Source organism: Salmo salar, chromosome ssa09, assembly GCF_905237065.1.
Source record: "Salmo salar chromosome ssa09, Ssal_v3.1, whole genome shotgun sequence".
NCBI lineage: Eukaryota > Metazoa > Chordata > Actinopteri > Salmoniformes > Salmonidae > Salmo > Salmo salar.
Window position 1 is genome coordinate 157,452,153 of NC_059450.1, and position 18,218 is coordinate 157,470,370.

General features: G+C 44.7%; 1 protein-coding gene across 1 annotated transcript in view; it reads left to right on the forward strand.

Moving 5' to 3' along the window:
* spred3 (sprouty related EVH1 domain containing 3) overlaps window positions 1-18,218 on the forward strand; it is a 107,591-nt gene that overhangs the window by 87,599 nt on the left and 1,774 nt on the right. The window lies entirely within an intron of this gene.

The following is an 18,218-nucleotide window of genomic DNA, read 5'->3' on the forward strand; positions in this document are numbered from 1 at the left end:
CACCTCACGACTACTACTACTACTACTACTGCCCAGGTAAAGACTAGAACACACCTCACTACTACTACTACTGCTACTGCCCAGGTAAAGACTAGAACACACCTCACCACTACTACTACTACTACTGCCCAGGTAAAGACTAGAACACACCTCACTACTACTACTACTACTACTGCCCAGGTAAAGACTAGAACACACCTCACCACTACTACTACTACTACTGCCCAGGTAAAGACTAGAACACACCTCACCACTACTACTTCTACTGCCCAGGTAAAGACTAGAACACACCTCACCACTACTACTTCTACTGCCCAGGTAAAGACTAGAACACACCTCACCACTACTACTACTACTACTACTACTGCCCAGGTAAAGACAAGAACACACCTCACGACTACTACTACTACTACTACTACTGCCCAGGTAAAGACTAGAACACACCTCACTACTACTACTACTACTACTACTACTGCCCAGGTAAAGACTAGAACACACCTCACTACTACTACTACTGCTACTGCCCAGGTAAAGACTAGAACACACCTCACCACTACTACTACTACTACTGCCCAGGTAAAGACTAGAACACACCTCACTACTACTACTACTACTACTGCCCAGGTAAAGACTAGAACACACCTCACCACTACTACTACTACTACTGCCCAGGTAAAGACTAGAACACACCTCACTACTACTACTACTACTGCCCAGGTAAAGACTAGAACACACCTCACTACTACTACTACTACTACTGCCCAGGTAAAGACTAGAACACACCTCACCACTACTACTACTACTACTACTGCCCAGGTAAAGACTAGAACACACCTCACTACTACTACTACTACTGCCCAGGTAAAGACTAGAACACACCTCACCACTACTACTATTACTGCCCAGGTAAAGACTAGAACACACCTCACCACTACTACTACTACTACTACTGCCCAGGTAAAGACTAGAACACACCTCACTACTACTACTACTGCCCAGGTAAAGACTAGAACACACCTCACCACTACTACTACTACTACTGCCCAGGTAAAGACTAGAACACACCTCACTACTACTACTACTACTACTACTGCCCAGGTAAAGACTAGAACACACCTCACTACTACTACTACTACTACTGCCCAGGTAAAGACTAGAACACACCTCACTACTACTACTACTACTACTACTACTACTGCCCAGGTAAAGACTAGAACACACCTCACTACTACTACTACTACTGCCCAGGTAAAGACTAGAACACACCTCACTACTACTACTACTACTGCCCAGGTAAAGACTAGAACACACCTCACCACTACTATTACTACTGCCCAGGTAAAGACTAGAACACACCTCACCACTACTACTACTGCCCAGGTAAAGACTAGAACACACCTCACCACTACTACTACTACTACTACTACTACTACTGCCCAGGTAAAGACTAGAACACACCTCACCACTACTACTACTACTGCCCAGGTAAAGACTAGAACACACCTCACTACTACTACTACTACTGCCCAGGTAAAGACTAGAACACACCTCACCACTACTACTACTACTGCCCAGGTAAAGACTAGAACACACCTCACCACTACTACTACTACTACTGCCCAGGTAAAGACTAGAACACACCTCACTACTACTACTACTGCCCAGGTAAAGACTAGAACACACCTCACTACTACTACTACTACTGCCCAGGTAAAGACTAGAACACACCTCACTACTACTACTACTACTACTACTGCCCAGGTAAAGACTAGAACACACCTCACCACTACTACTACTACTACTACTGCCCAGGTAAAGACAAGAACACACCTCACGACTACTACTACTACTACTGCCCAGGTAAAGACTAGAACACACCTCACTACTACTACTACTACTACTATTGCCCAGGTAAAGACTAGAACACACCTCACCACTACTACTTCTACTGCCCAGGTAAAGACTAGAACACACCTCACCACTACTACTTCTACTGCCCAGGTAAAGACTAGAACACACCTCACCACTACTACTACTACTACTACTACTGCCCAGGTAAAGACAAGAACACACCTCACGACTACTACTACTACTACTACTACTGCCCAGGTAAAGACTAGAACACACCTCACTACTACTACTACTGCTACTGCCCAGGTAAAGACTAGAACACACCTCACCACTACTACTACTACTACTGCCCAGGTAAAGACTAGAACACACCTCACTACTACTACTACTACTACTACTGCCCAGGTAAAGACTAGAACACACCTCACCACTACTACTACTACTACTGCCCAGGTAAAGACTAGAACACACCTCACTACTACTACTACTACTGCCCAGGTAAAGACTAGAACACACCTCACTACTACTACTACTACTACTGCCCAGGTAAAGACTAGAACACACCTCACCACTACTACTACTACTACTACTGCCCAGGTAAAGACTAGAACACACCTCACTACTACTACTACTACTGCCCAGGTAAAGACTAGAACACACCTCACCACTACTACTACTACTACTACTGCCCAGGTAAAGACTAGAACACACCTCACTACTACTACTACTACTACTACTACTGCCCAGGTAAAGACTAGAACACACCTCACTACTACTACTACTACTGCCCAGGTAAAGACTAGAACACACCTCACTACTACTACTACTACTGCCCAGGTACAGAGTAGAACACACCTCACCACTACTACTACTACTGCCCAGGTAAAGACTAGAACACACCTCACCACTACTACTACTGCCCAGGTAAAGACTAGAACACACCTCACCACTACTACTACTACTACTACTACTGCCCAGGTAAAGACTAGAACACACCTCACTACTACTACTACTACTACTACTGCCCAGGTAAAGACTAGAACACACCTCACTACTACTACTACTACTGCCCAGGTAAAGACTAGAACACACCTCACTACTACTACTACTACTACTACTGCCCAGGTAAAGACTAGAACACACCTCACTACTACTACTACTACTACTGCCCAGGTAAATACTAGAACACACCTCACTACTACTACTACTACTACTGCCCAGGTAAAGACTAGAACACACCTCACCACTACTACTACTACTACTACTGCCCAGGTAAAGACTAGAACACACCTCACCACTACTACTACTACTGCCCAGGTAAAGACTAGAACACACCTCACCACTACTACTACTACTACTGCCCAGGTAAAGACTAGAACACACCTCACCACTACTACTACTACTGCCCAGGTAAAGACTAGAACACACCTCACTACTACTACTACTACTACTGCCCAGGTAAAGACTAGAACACACCTCACTACTACTACTACTACTGCCCAGGTAAAGACTAGAACACACCTCACCACTACTACTACTACTACTACTACTACTGCCCAGGTAAAGACTAGAACACACCTCACCACTACTACTACTACTGCCCAGGTAAAGACTAGAACACACCTCACTACTACTACTACTACTGCCCAGGTAAAGACTAGAACACACCTCACCACTACTACTACTACTACTACTGCCCAGGTAAAGACTAGAACACACCTCACCACTACTACTACTACTACTGCCCAGGTAAAGACTAGAACACACCTCACTACTACTACTACTGCCCAGGTAAAGACTAGAACACACCTCACTACTACTACTACTACTACTATTGCCCAGGTAAAGACTAGAACACACCTCACCACTACTACTACTACTGCCCAGGTAAAGACTAGAACACACCTCACCACTACTACTACTACTACTACTACTGCCCAGGTAAAGACTAGAACACACCTCACCACTACTACTACTACTACTGCCCAGGTAAAGACTAGAACACACCTCACTACTACTACTACTACTGCCCAGGTAAAGACTAGAACACACCTCACTACTACTACTACTACTACTGCCCAGGTAAAGACTAGAACACACCTCACCACTACTACTACTACTACTGCCCAGGTAAAGACTAGAACACACCTCACCACTACTACTACTGCCCAGGTAAAGACTAGAACACACCTCACTACTACTACTACTACTACTGCCCAGGTAAAGACTAGAACACACCTCACCACTACTACTACTACTACTGCCCAGGTAAAGACTAGAACACACCTCACTACTACTACTACTACTACTGCCCAGGTAAAGACTAGAACACACCTCACTACTACTACTACTACTACTGCCCAGGTAAAGACTAGAACACACCTCACCACTACTACTACTACTGCCCAGGTAAAGACTAGAACACACCTCACTACTACTACTACTACTACTACTGCCCAGGTAAAGACTAGAACACACCTCACTACTACTACTACTACTGCCCAGGTAAAGACTAGAACACACCTCACCACTACTACTACTACTACTGCCCAGGTAAAGACTAGAACACACCTTCACTACTACTACTACTACTACTACTACTACTACTGCCCAGGTAAAGACTAGAACACACCTCACTACTACTACTACTACTGCCCAGGTAAAGACTAGAACACACCTCACTACTACTACTACTACTACTGCCCAGGTAAAGACTAGAACACACCTCACCACTACTACTACTACTACTGCCCAGGTAAAGACTAGAACACACCTCACCACTACTACTACTACTGCCCAGGTAAAGACTAGAACACACCTCACCACTACTACTACTACTGCCCAGGTAAAGACTAGAACACACCTCACCACTACTACTACTACTACTGCCCAGGTAAAGACTAGAACACACCTCACCACTACTACTACTACTGCCCAGGTAAAGACTAGAACACACCTCACTACTACTACTACTACTACTGCCCAGGTAAAGACTAGAACACACCTCACCACTAGTACTACTACTACTGCCCAGGTAAAGACTAGAACACACCTCACTACTACTACTACTACTACTGCCCAGGTAAAGACTAGAACACACCTCACCACTACTACTACTACTACTACTGCCCAGGTAAAGACTAGAACACACCTCACCACTACTACTACTACTGCCCAGGTAAAGACTAGAACACACCTCACTACTACTACTACTACTGCCCAGGTAAAGACTAGAACACACCTCACCACTACTACTACTACTACTACTACTACTGCCCAGGTAAAGACTAGAACACACCTCACCACTACTACTACTACTACTGCCCAGGTAAAGACTAGAACACACCTCACTACTACTACTACTGCCCAGGTAAAGACTAGAACACACCTCACTACTACTACTACTACTACTGCCCAGGTAAAGACTAGAACACACCTCACCACTACTACTACTACTACTACTGCCCAGGTAAAGACTAGAACACACCTCACTACTACTACTACTACTACTACTGCCCAGGTAAAGACTAGAACACACCTCACCACTACTACTACTACTACTGCCCAGGTAAAGACTAGAACACACCTCACCACTACTACTACTACTGCCCAGGTAAAGACTAGAACACACCTCACCACTACTACTACTACTACTGCCCAGGTAAAGACTAGAACACACCTCACCACTACTACTACTACTACTACTACTACTGCACAGGTAAAGACTAGAACACACCTCACCACTACTACTACTACTACTGCCCAGGTAAAGACTAGAACACACCTCACTACTACTACTACTACTACTGCCCAGGTAAAGACTAGAACACACCTCACCACTACTACTACTACTACTGCCCAGGTAAAGACTAGAACACACCTCACTACTACTACTACTACTACTGCCCAGGTAAAGACTAGAACACACCTCACCACTACTACTACTACTGCCCAGGTAAAGACTAGAACACACCTCACTACTACTACTACTACTACTACTACTGCCCAGGTAAAGACTAGAACACACCTCACTACTACTACTACTACTGCCCAGGTAAAGACTAGAACACACCTCACCACTACTACTACTACTACTGCCCAGGTAAAGACTAGAACACACCTTCACTACTACTACTACTACTACTACTACTACTACTGCCCAGGTAAAGACTAGAACACACCTCACCACTACTACTACTACTACTGCCCAGGTAAAGACTAGAACACACCTCACCACTACTACTACTACTACTACTGCCCAGGTAAAGACTAGAACACACCTCACTACTACTACTACTACTACTGCCCAGGTAAAGACTAGAACACACCTCACTACTACTACTGCCCAGGTAAAGACTAGAACACACCTCACTACTACTACTACTACTACTGCCCAGGTAAAGACTAGAACACACCTCACTACTACTACTACTACTACTGCCCAGGTAAAGACTAGAACACACCTCACTACTACTACTACTACTTCTGCCCAGGTAAAGACTAGAACACACCTCACTACTACTACTACTACTACTGCCCAGGTAAAGACTAGAACACACCTCACTACTACTACTACTACTACTGCCCAGGTAAAGACTAGAACACACCTCACTACTACTACTACTACTACTGCCCAGGTAAAGACTAGAACACACCTCACACACTACTACTACTACTGCCCAGGTAAAGACTAGAACACACCTCACCACTACTACTACTACTGCCCAGGTAAAGACTAGAACACACCTCAACTACTACTACTACTACTGCCCAGGTAAAGACTAGAACACACCTCACCACTACTACTACTACTACTGCCCAGGTAAAGACTAGAACACACCTCACCACTACTACTACTACTGCCCAGGTAAAGACTAGAACACACCTCACCACTAACACTACTACTACTACTGCCCAGGTAAAGACAAGAACACACCTCACGACTACTACTACTACTACTACTGCCCAGGTAAAGACTAGAACACACCTCACCACTACTACTACTACTACTGCCCAGGTAAAGACTAGAACACACCTCACTACTACTACTACTACTACTACTGCCCAGGTAAAGACTAGAACACACCTCACCACTACTACTACTACTGCCCAGGTAAAGACTAGAACACACCTCACTACTACTACTACTACTACTGCCCAGGTAAAGACTAGAACACACCTCACCACTACTACTACTACTGCCCAGGTAAAGACTAGAACACACCTCACACTACTACTACTACTACTACTGCCCAGGTAAAGACTAGAACACACCTCACTACTACTACTACTACTACTACTGCCCAGGTAAAGACTAGAACACACCTCACCACTACTACTACTACTACTGCCCAGGTAAAGACTAGAACACACCTCACTACTACTACTACTACTACTGCCCAGGTAAAGACTAGAACACACCTCACTACTACTACTACTACTACTGCCCAGGTAAAGACTAGAACACACCTCACCACTACTACTACTACTGCCCAGGTAAAGACTAGAACACACCTCACCACTAACACTACTACTACTACTGCCCAGGTAAAGACAAGAACACACCTCACGACTACTACTACTACTACTACTGCCCAGGTAAAGACTAGAACACACCTCACCACTACTACTACTACTACTGCCCAGGTAAAGACTAGAACACACCTCACTACTACTACTACTACTACTACTACTGCCCAGGTAAAGACTAGAACACACCTCACTACTACTACTACTACTACTACTGCCCAGATAAAGACTAGAACACACCTCACTACTACTACTACTACTACTGCCCAGGTAAAGACTAGAACACACCTCACCACTACTACTACTACTGCCCAGGTAAAGACTAGAACACACCTCACTACTACTACTACTACTACTGCCCAGGTAAAGACTAGAACACACCTCACCACTACTACTACTACTGCCCAGGTAAAGACTAGAACACACCTCACTACTACTACTACTACTACTACTGCCCAGGTAAAGACTAGAACACACCTCACTACTACTACTACTACTACTACTGCCCAGGTAAAGACTAGAACACACCTCACCACACTACTACTACTACTGCCCAGGTAAAGACTAGAACACACCTCACTACTACTACTACTACTACTGCCCAGGTAAAGACTAGAACACACCTCACTACTACTACTACTACTACTGCCCAGGTAAAGACTAGAACACACCTCACCACTACTACTACTACTGCCCAGGTAAAGACTAGAACACACCTCACCACTAACACTACTACTACTACTGCCCAGGTAAAGACAAGAACACACCTCACGACTACTACTACTACTACTACTGCCCAGGTAAAGACTAGAACACACCTCACCACTACTACTACTACTACTGCCCAGGTAAAGACTAGAACACACCTCACTACTACTACTACTACTACTACTACTGCCCAGGTAAAGACTAGAACACACCTCACTACTACTACTACTACTACTACTGCCCAGATAAAGACTAGAACACACCTCACTACTACTACTACTACTACTGCCCAGGTAAAGACTAGAACACACCTCACCACTACTACTACTACTGCCCAGGTAAAGACTAGAACACACCTCACTACTACTACTACTACTACTGCCCAGGTAAAGACTAGAACACACCTCACTACTACTACTACTACTGCCCAGGTAAAGACTAGAACACACCTCACCACTACTACTACTACTACTGCCCAGGTAAAGACTAGAACACACCTTCACTACTACTACTACTACTACTACTACTACTACTACTGCCCAGGTAAAGACTAGAACACACCTCACCACTACTACTACTACTACTGCCCAGGTAAAGACTAGAACACACCTTCACTACTACTACTACTACTACTACTACTGCCCAGGTAAAGACTAGAACACACCTCACTACTACTACTACTACTACTGCCCAGGTAAAGACTAGAACACACCTCACTACTACTACTACTACTACTGCCCAGGTAAAGACTAGAACACACCTCACTACTACTACTACTACTGCCCAGGTAAAGACTAGAACACACCTCACCACTACTACTACTACTGCCCAGGTAAAGACTAGAACACACCTCACTACTACTACTACTACTACTGCCCAGGTAAAGACTAGAACACACCTCACTACTACTACTACTACTACTGCCCAGGTAAAGACTAGAACACACCTCACTACTACTACTACTACTACTGCCCAGGTAAAGACTAGAACACACCTCACCACTAGTACTACTACTACTACTGCCCAGGTAAAGACTAGAACACACCTCACCACTACTACTACTACTACTACTGCCCAGGTAAAGACTAGAACACACCTCACTACTACTACTACTACTACTGCCCAGGTAAAGACTAGAACACACCTCACCACTACTACTACTACTGCCCAGGTAAAGACTAGAACACACCTCACCACTACTACTACTACTACTACTGCCCAGGTAAAGACTAGAACACACCTCACTACTACTACTACTACTACTACTACTGCCCAGGTAAAGACTAGAACACACCTCACTACTACTACTGCCCAGGTAAAGACTAGAACACACCTCACCACTACTACTACTACTACTACTACTGCCCAGATAAAGACTAGAACACACCTCACTACTACTACTACTACTACTACTACTGCCCAGGTAAAGACTAGAACACACCTCACCACTACTACTACTACTGCCCAGGTAAAGACTAGAACACACCTCACTACTACTACTACTACTACTACTGCCCAGGTAAAGACTAGAACACACCTCACTACTACTACTACTACTGCCCAGGTAAAGACTAGAACACACCTCACCACTACTACTACTACTACTGCCCAGGTAAAGACTAGAACACACCTTCACTACTACTACTACTACTACTACTACTACTACTACTACTGCCCAGGTAAAGACTAGAACACACCTCACCACTACTACTACTACTACTGCCCAGGTAAAGACTAGAACACACCTTCACTACTACTACTACTACTACTACTACTACTGCCCAGGTAAAGACTAGAACACACCTCACTACTACTACTACTACTACTGCCCAGGTAAAGACTAGAACACACCTCACTACTACTACTACTACCCAGGTAAAGACTAGAACACACCTCACTACTACTACTACTACTACTGCCCAGGTAAAGACTAGAACACACCTCACTACTACTACTACTACTGCCCAGGTAAAGACTAGAACACACCTCACTACTACTACTACTACTACTGCCCAGGTAAAGACTAGAACACACCTCACTACTACTACTACTACTACTGCCCAGGTAAAGACTAGAACACACCTCACCACTAGTACTACTACTACTGCCCAGGTAAAGACTAGAACACACCTCACCACTACTACTACTACTACTACTGCCCAGGTAAAGACTAGAACACACCTCACTACTACTACTACTACTACTACTGCCCAGGTAAAGACTAGAACACACCTCACCACTACTACTACTACTACTACTGCCCAGGTAAAGACTAGAACACACCTCACCACTACTACTACTACTACTGCCCAGGTAAAGACTAGAACACACCTCACTACTACTACTACTACTACTGCCCAGGTAAAGACTAGAACACACCTCACCACTACTACTACTACTGCCCAGGTAAAGACTAGAACACACCTCACCACTACTACTACTACTACTACTGCCCAGGTAAAGACTAGAACACACCTCACTACTACTACTACTACTACTACTACTGCCCAGGTAAAGACTAGAACACACCTCACTACTACTACTACTACTGCCCAGGTAAAGACTAGAACACACCTCACTACTACTACTACTACTGCCCAGGTAAAGACTAGAACACACCTCACCACTACTACTACTACTGCCCAGGTAAAGACTAGAACACACCTCACCACTACTACTACTGCCCAGGTAAAGACTAGAACACACCTCACCACTACTACTACTACTACTGCCCAGGTAAAGACTAGAACACACCTCACTACTACTACTACTACTACTACTGCCCAGGTAAAGACTAGAACACACCTCACTACTACTACTACTACTGCCCAGGTAAAGACTAGAACACACCTTCACTACTACTACTACTACTGCCCAGGTAAAGACTAGAACACACCTCACTACTACTACTACTACTGCCCAGGTAAAGACTAGAACACACCTCACTACTACTACTACTACTACTACTGCCCAGGTAAAGACTAGAACACACCTCACTACTACTACTACTACTACTACTGCCCAGGTAAAGACTAGAACACACCTCACCACTACTACTACTACTACTACTGCCCAGGTAAAGACTAGAACACACCTCACCACTACTACTACTACTACTGCCCAGTTAAAGACTAGAACACACCTCACTACTACTACTACTACTACTGCCCAGGTAAAGACTAGAACACACCTCACCACTACTACTACTACTGCCCAGGTAAAGACTAGAACACACCTCACTACTACTACTACTACTGCCCAGGTAAAGACTAGAACACACCTCACCACTAGTACTACTACTACTACTACTGCCCAGGTAAAGACTAGAACACACCTCACCACCACTACTACTACTACTACTACTACTGCCCAGGTAAAGACTAGAACACACCTCACCACTACTACTACTACTGCCCAGGTAAAGACTAGAACACACCTCACTACTACTACTACTACTGCCCAGGTAAAGACTAGAACACACCTCACCACTACTACTACTACTACTACTACTGCCCAGGTAAAGACTAGAACACACCTCACCACTACTACTACTACTACTGCCCAGGTAAAGACTAGAACACACCTCACTACTACTACTACTGCCCAGGTAAAGACTAGAACACACCTCACTACTACTACTACTACTACTATTGCCCAGGTAAAGACTAGAACACACCTCACCACTACTACTACTACTGCCCAGGTAAAGACTAGAACACACCTCACCACTACTACTACTACTACTACTACTGCCCAGGTAAAGACTAGAACACACCTCACCACTACTACTACTACTACTACTGCCCAGGTAAAGACTAGAACACACCTCACCACTACTACTACTACTACTGCCCAGGTAAAGACTAGAACACACCTCACCACTACTACTACTGCCCAGGTAAAGACTAGAACACACCTCACTACTACTACTACTACTACTGCCCAGGTAAAGACTAGAACACACCTCACCACTACTACTACTACTGCCCAGGTAAAGACTAGAACACACCTCACTACTACTACTACTACTACTACTACTGCCCAGGTAAAGACTAGAACACACCTCACTACTACTACTACTACTGCCCAGGTAAAGACTAGAACACACCTCACCACTACTACTACTACTACTGCCCAGGTAAAGACTAGAACACACCTTCACTACTACTACTACTACTACTACTACTACTACTGCCCAGGTAAAGACTAGAACACACCTCACTACTACTACTACTACTACTACTACTACTACTGCCCAGGTAAAGACTAGAACACACCTCACTACTACTACTACTACTGCCCAGGTAAAGACTAGAACACACCTCACTACTACTACTACTACTACTGCCCAGGTAAAGACTAGAACACACCTCACCACTACTACTACTGCCCAGGTAAAGACTAGAACACACCTCACTACTACTACTACTACTACTGCCCAGGTAAAGACTAGAACACACCTCACTACTACTACTACTACTACTGCCCAGGTAAAGACTAGAACACACCTCACTACTACTACTACTACTGCCCAGGTAAAGACTAGAACACACCTCACCACTACTACTACTACTGCCCAGGTAAAGACTAGAACACACCTCACTACTACTACTACTACTGCCCAGGTAAAGACTAGAACACACCTCACCACTACTACTACTGCCCAGGTAAAGACTAGAACACACCTCACCACTACTACTACTACTACTACTGCCCAGGTAAAGACTAGAACACACCTCACTACTACTACTACTACTACTGCCCAGGTAAAGACTAGAACACACCTCACTACTACTACTACTACTGCCCAGGTAAAGACTAGAACACACCTCACCACTACTACTACTACTACTGCCCAGGTAAAGACTAGAACACACCTCACTACTACTACTACTACTACTGCCCAGGTAAAGACTAGAACACACCTCACTACTTCTACTACTACTACTGCCCAGGTAAAGACTAGAACACACCTCACCACTACTACTACTACTACTGCCCAGGTAAAGACTAGAACACACCTCACTACTACTACTACTACTACTGCCCAGGTAAAGACTAGAACACACCTCACTACTACTACTACTGCCCAGGTAAAGACTAGAACACACCTCACTACTACTACTACTACTGCCCAGGTAAAGACTAGAACACACCTCACCACTACTACTACTACTACTGCCCAGGTAAAGACTAGAACACACCTCACCACTACTACTACTACTACTACTGCCCAGGTAAAGACTAGAACACACCTCACCACTACTACTACTACTGCCCAGGTAAAGACTAGAACACACCTTCACTACTACTACTACTACTACTACTGCCCAGGTAAAGACTAGAACACACCTCACTACTACTACTACTACTACTGCCCAGGTAAAGACTAGAACACACCTCACTACTACTACTACTACTACTACTACTACTGCCCAGGTAAAGACTAGAACAGACCTCACTACTACTACTACTACTACTGCCCAGGTAAAGACTAGAACACACCTCACCACTACTACTACTACTACTGCCCAGGTAAAGACTAGAACACACCTCACTACTACTACTACTACTACTGCCCAGGTAAAGACTAGAACACACCTCACCACTACTACTACTACTACTGCCCAGGTAAAGACTAGAACACACCTCACTACTACTACTACTGCCCAGGTAAAGACTAGAACACACCTCACTACTACTACTACTACTACTGCCCAGGTAAAGACTAGAACACACCTCACTACTACTACTACTACTACTGCCCAGGTAAAGACTAGAACACACCTCACCACTACTACTACTACTACTGCCCAGGTAAAGACTAGAACACACCTCACTACTACTACTACTGCCCAGGTAAAGACTAGAACACACCTCACTACTACTACTACTACTACTGCCCAGGTAAAGACTAGAACACACCTCACTACTACTACTACTACTGCCCAGGTAAAGACTAGAACACACCTCACCACTACTACTACTACTACTGCCCAGGTAAAGACTAGAACACACCTCACCACTACTACTACTACTGCCCAGGTAAAGACTAGAACACACCTCACTACTACTACTACTACTACTGCCCAGGTAAAGACTAGAACACACCTCACCACTACTACTACTACTGCTGCCCAGGTAAAGACTAGAACACACCTCACTACTACTACTACTACTGCCCAGGTAAAGACTAGAACACACCTCACCACTACTACTACTACTACTGCCCAGGTAAAGACTAGAACACACCTCACCACTACTACTACTGCCCAGGTAAAGACTAGAACACACCTCACTACTACTACTACTACTGCCCAGGTAAAGACTAGAACACACCTCACTACTACTACTACTACTACTGCCCAGGTAAAGACTAGAACACACCTCACTACTACTACTACTACTACTGCCCAGGTAAAGACTAGAACACACCTCACTACTACTACTACTACTACTGCCCAGGTAAAGACTAGAACACACCTCACCACTACTACTACTGCCCAGGTAAAGACTAGAACACACCTCACCACTACTACTACTACTGCCCAGGTAAATACTAGAACACACCTCACCACTACTACTACTACTACTACTGCCCAGGTAAAGACTAGAACACCTCACCACTACTACTACTACTACTGCCCAGGTAAAGACTAGAACACACCTCACCACTACTACTACTACTACTGCCCAGGTAAAGACTAGAACACACCTCACTACTACTACTACTACTACTGCCCAGGTAAAGACTAGAACACACCTCACCACTACTACTACTACTGCTGCCCAGGTAAAGACTAGAACACACCTCACTACTACTACTACTACTGCCCAGGTAAAGACTAGAACACACCTCACCACTACTACTACTACTACTGCCCAGGTAAAGACTAGAACACACCTCACCACTACTACTACTGCCCAGGTAAAGACTAGAACACACCTCACTACTACTACTACTACTGCCCAGGTAAAGACTAGAACACACCTCACTACTACTACTACTACTACTGCCCAGGTAAAGACTAGAACACACCTCACTACTACTACTACTACTACTGCCCAGGTAAAGACTAGAACACACCTCACTACTACTACTACTACTACTGCCCAGGTAAAGACTAGAACACACCTCACCACTACTACTACTGCCCAGGTAAAGACTAGAACACACCTCACCACTACTACTACTACTGCCCAGGTAAATACTAGAACACACCTCACCACTACTACTACTACTACTACTGCCCAGGTAAAGACTAGAACACACCTCACCACTACTACTACTACTACTGCCCAGGTAAAGACTAGAACACACCTCACTACTACTACTACTACTACTGCCCAGGTAAAGACTAGAACACACCTCACCACTACTACTACTACTACTACTGCCCAGGTAAAGACTAGAACACACCTCACTACTACTACTACTACTGCCCAGGTAAAGACTAGAACACACCTCACTACTACTACTACTACTACTACTGCCCAGGTAAAGACTAGAACACACCTCACTACTACTACTACTACTGCCCAGGTAAAGACTAGAACACACCTCACTACTACTACTACTACTACTGCCCAGGTAAAGACTAGAACACACCTCACTACTACTACTACTACTACTACTGCCCAGGTAAAGACTAGAACACACCTCACCACTACTACTACTACTGCCCAGGTAAAGACTAGAACACACCTCACTACTACTACTACTACTACTGCCCAGGTAAAGACTAGAACACACCTCACTGCTACTACTACTACTACTGCCCAGGTAAAGACTAGAACACACCTCACCACTACTACTACTACTACTGCCCAGGTAAAGACTAGAACACACCTCACCACTACTACTACTACTACTACTGCCCAGGTAAAGACTAGAACACACCTCACTACTACTACTACTACTACTGCCCAGGTAAAGACTAGAACACACCTCACCACTACTACTACTACTACTACTACTGCCCAGGTAAAGACAAGAACACACCTCACTACTACTACTACTGCCCAGGTAAAGACTAGAACACACCTCACTACTACTACTACTACTGCCCAGGTAAAGACTAGAACACACCTCACCACTACTACTACTACTGCCCAGGTAAAGACTAGAACACACCTCACCACTACTACTACTACTACTGCCCAGGTAAAGACTAGAACACACCTCACCACTACTACTACTACTACTACTGCCCAGGTAAAGACTAGAACACACCTCACCACTACTACTACTACTACTACTACTGCCCAGGTAAAGACAAGAACACACCTCACTACTACTACTACTGCCCAGGTAAAGACTAGAACACACCTCACTACTACTACTACTACTGCCCAGGTAAAGACTAGAACACACCTCACCACTACTACTACTACTGCCCAGGTAAAGACTAGAACACACCTCACTACTACTACTACTACTACTGTCCAGGTAAAGACTAGAACACACCTCACTACTACTACTACTACTGCCCAGGTAAAGACTAGAACACACCTCACCACTACTACTACTACTACTACTGCCCAGGTAAAGACTAGAACACACCTCACTACTACTACTACTACTGCCCAGGTAAAGACTAGAACACACCTCACCACTACTACTACTACTACTACTGCCCAGGTAAAGACTAGAACACACCTCACCACTACTACTACTACTACTGCCCAGGTAAAGACTAGAACACACCTACTACTACTACTACTACTACTACTGCCCAGGTAAAGACTAGAACACACCTCACTACTACTACTACTACTACTGCCCAGGTAAAGACTAGAACACACCTCACCACTACTACTACTACTACTGCCCAGGTAAAGACTAGAACACACCTCACCACTACTACTACTACTACTGCCCAGGTAAAGACTAGAACACACCTCACCACTACTACTACTACTACTGCCCAGGTAAAGACTAGAACACACCTCACCACTACTACTACTACTACTACTGCCCAGGTAAAGACTAGAACACACCTCACCACTACTACTACTACTACTACTACTGCCCAGGTAAAGACTAGAACACACCTCACTACTACTACTACTACTGCCCAGGTAAAGACTAGAACACACCTCACTACTACTACTACTACTACTGCCCAGGTAAAGACTAGAACACACCTCACTACTACTACTACTACTACTGCCCAGGTAAAGACTAGAACACACCTCACCACTACTACTACTACTGCCCAGGTAAAGACTAGAACACACCTCACTACTACTACTACTACTGCCCAGGTAAAGACTAGAACACACCTCACTACTACTACTACTACTACTGCCCAGGTAAAGACTAGAACACACCTCACTACTACTACTACTACTACTGCCCAGGTAAAGACTAGAACACACCTCACTACTACTACTACTACTACTACTGCCCAGGTAAAGACTAGAACACACCTCACTACTACTACTACTACTACTACTGCCCAGGTAAAGACTAGAACACACCTCACCACTACTACTACTACTACTACTGCCCAGGTAAAGACTAGAACACACCTCACCACTACTACTACTACTGCCCAGGTAAAGACTAGAACACACCTCACTACTACTACTACTACTACTGCCCAGGTAAAGACTAGAACACACCTCACCACTACTACTACTACTACTGCCCAGGTAAAGACTAGAACACACCTCACTACTACTACTACTACTACTGCCCAGGTAAAGACTAGAACACACCTCACCACTACTACTACTACTGCCCAGGTAAAGACTAGAACACACCTCACCACTACTACTACTACTGCCCAGGTAAAGACTAGAACACACCTCACCACTAGTACTACTACTACTGCCCAGGTAAAGACTAGAACACACCTCACCACTACTACTACTGCCCAGGTAAAGACTAGAACACACCTCACCACTACTACTACTACTACTGCCCAGGTAAAGACTAGAACACACCTCACCACTACTACTACTACTACTGCCCAGGTAAAGACTAGAACACACCTCACCACTACTACTACTACTACTACTGCCCAGGTAAAGACTAGAACACACCTCACCACTACTACTACTACTACTACTACTGCCCAGGTAAAGACTAGAACACACCTCACTACTACTACTACTACTGCCCA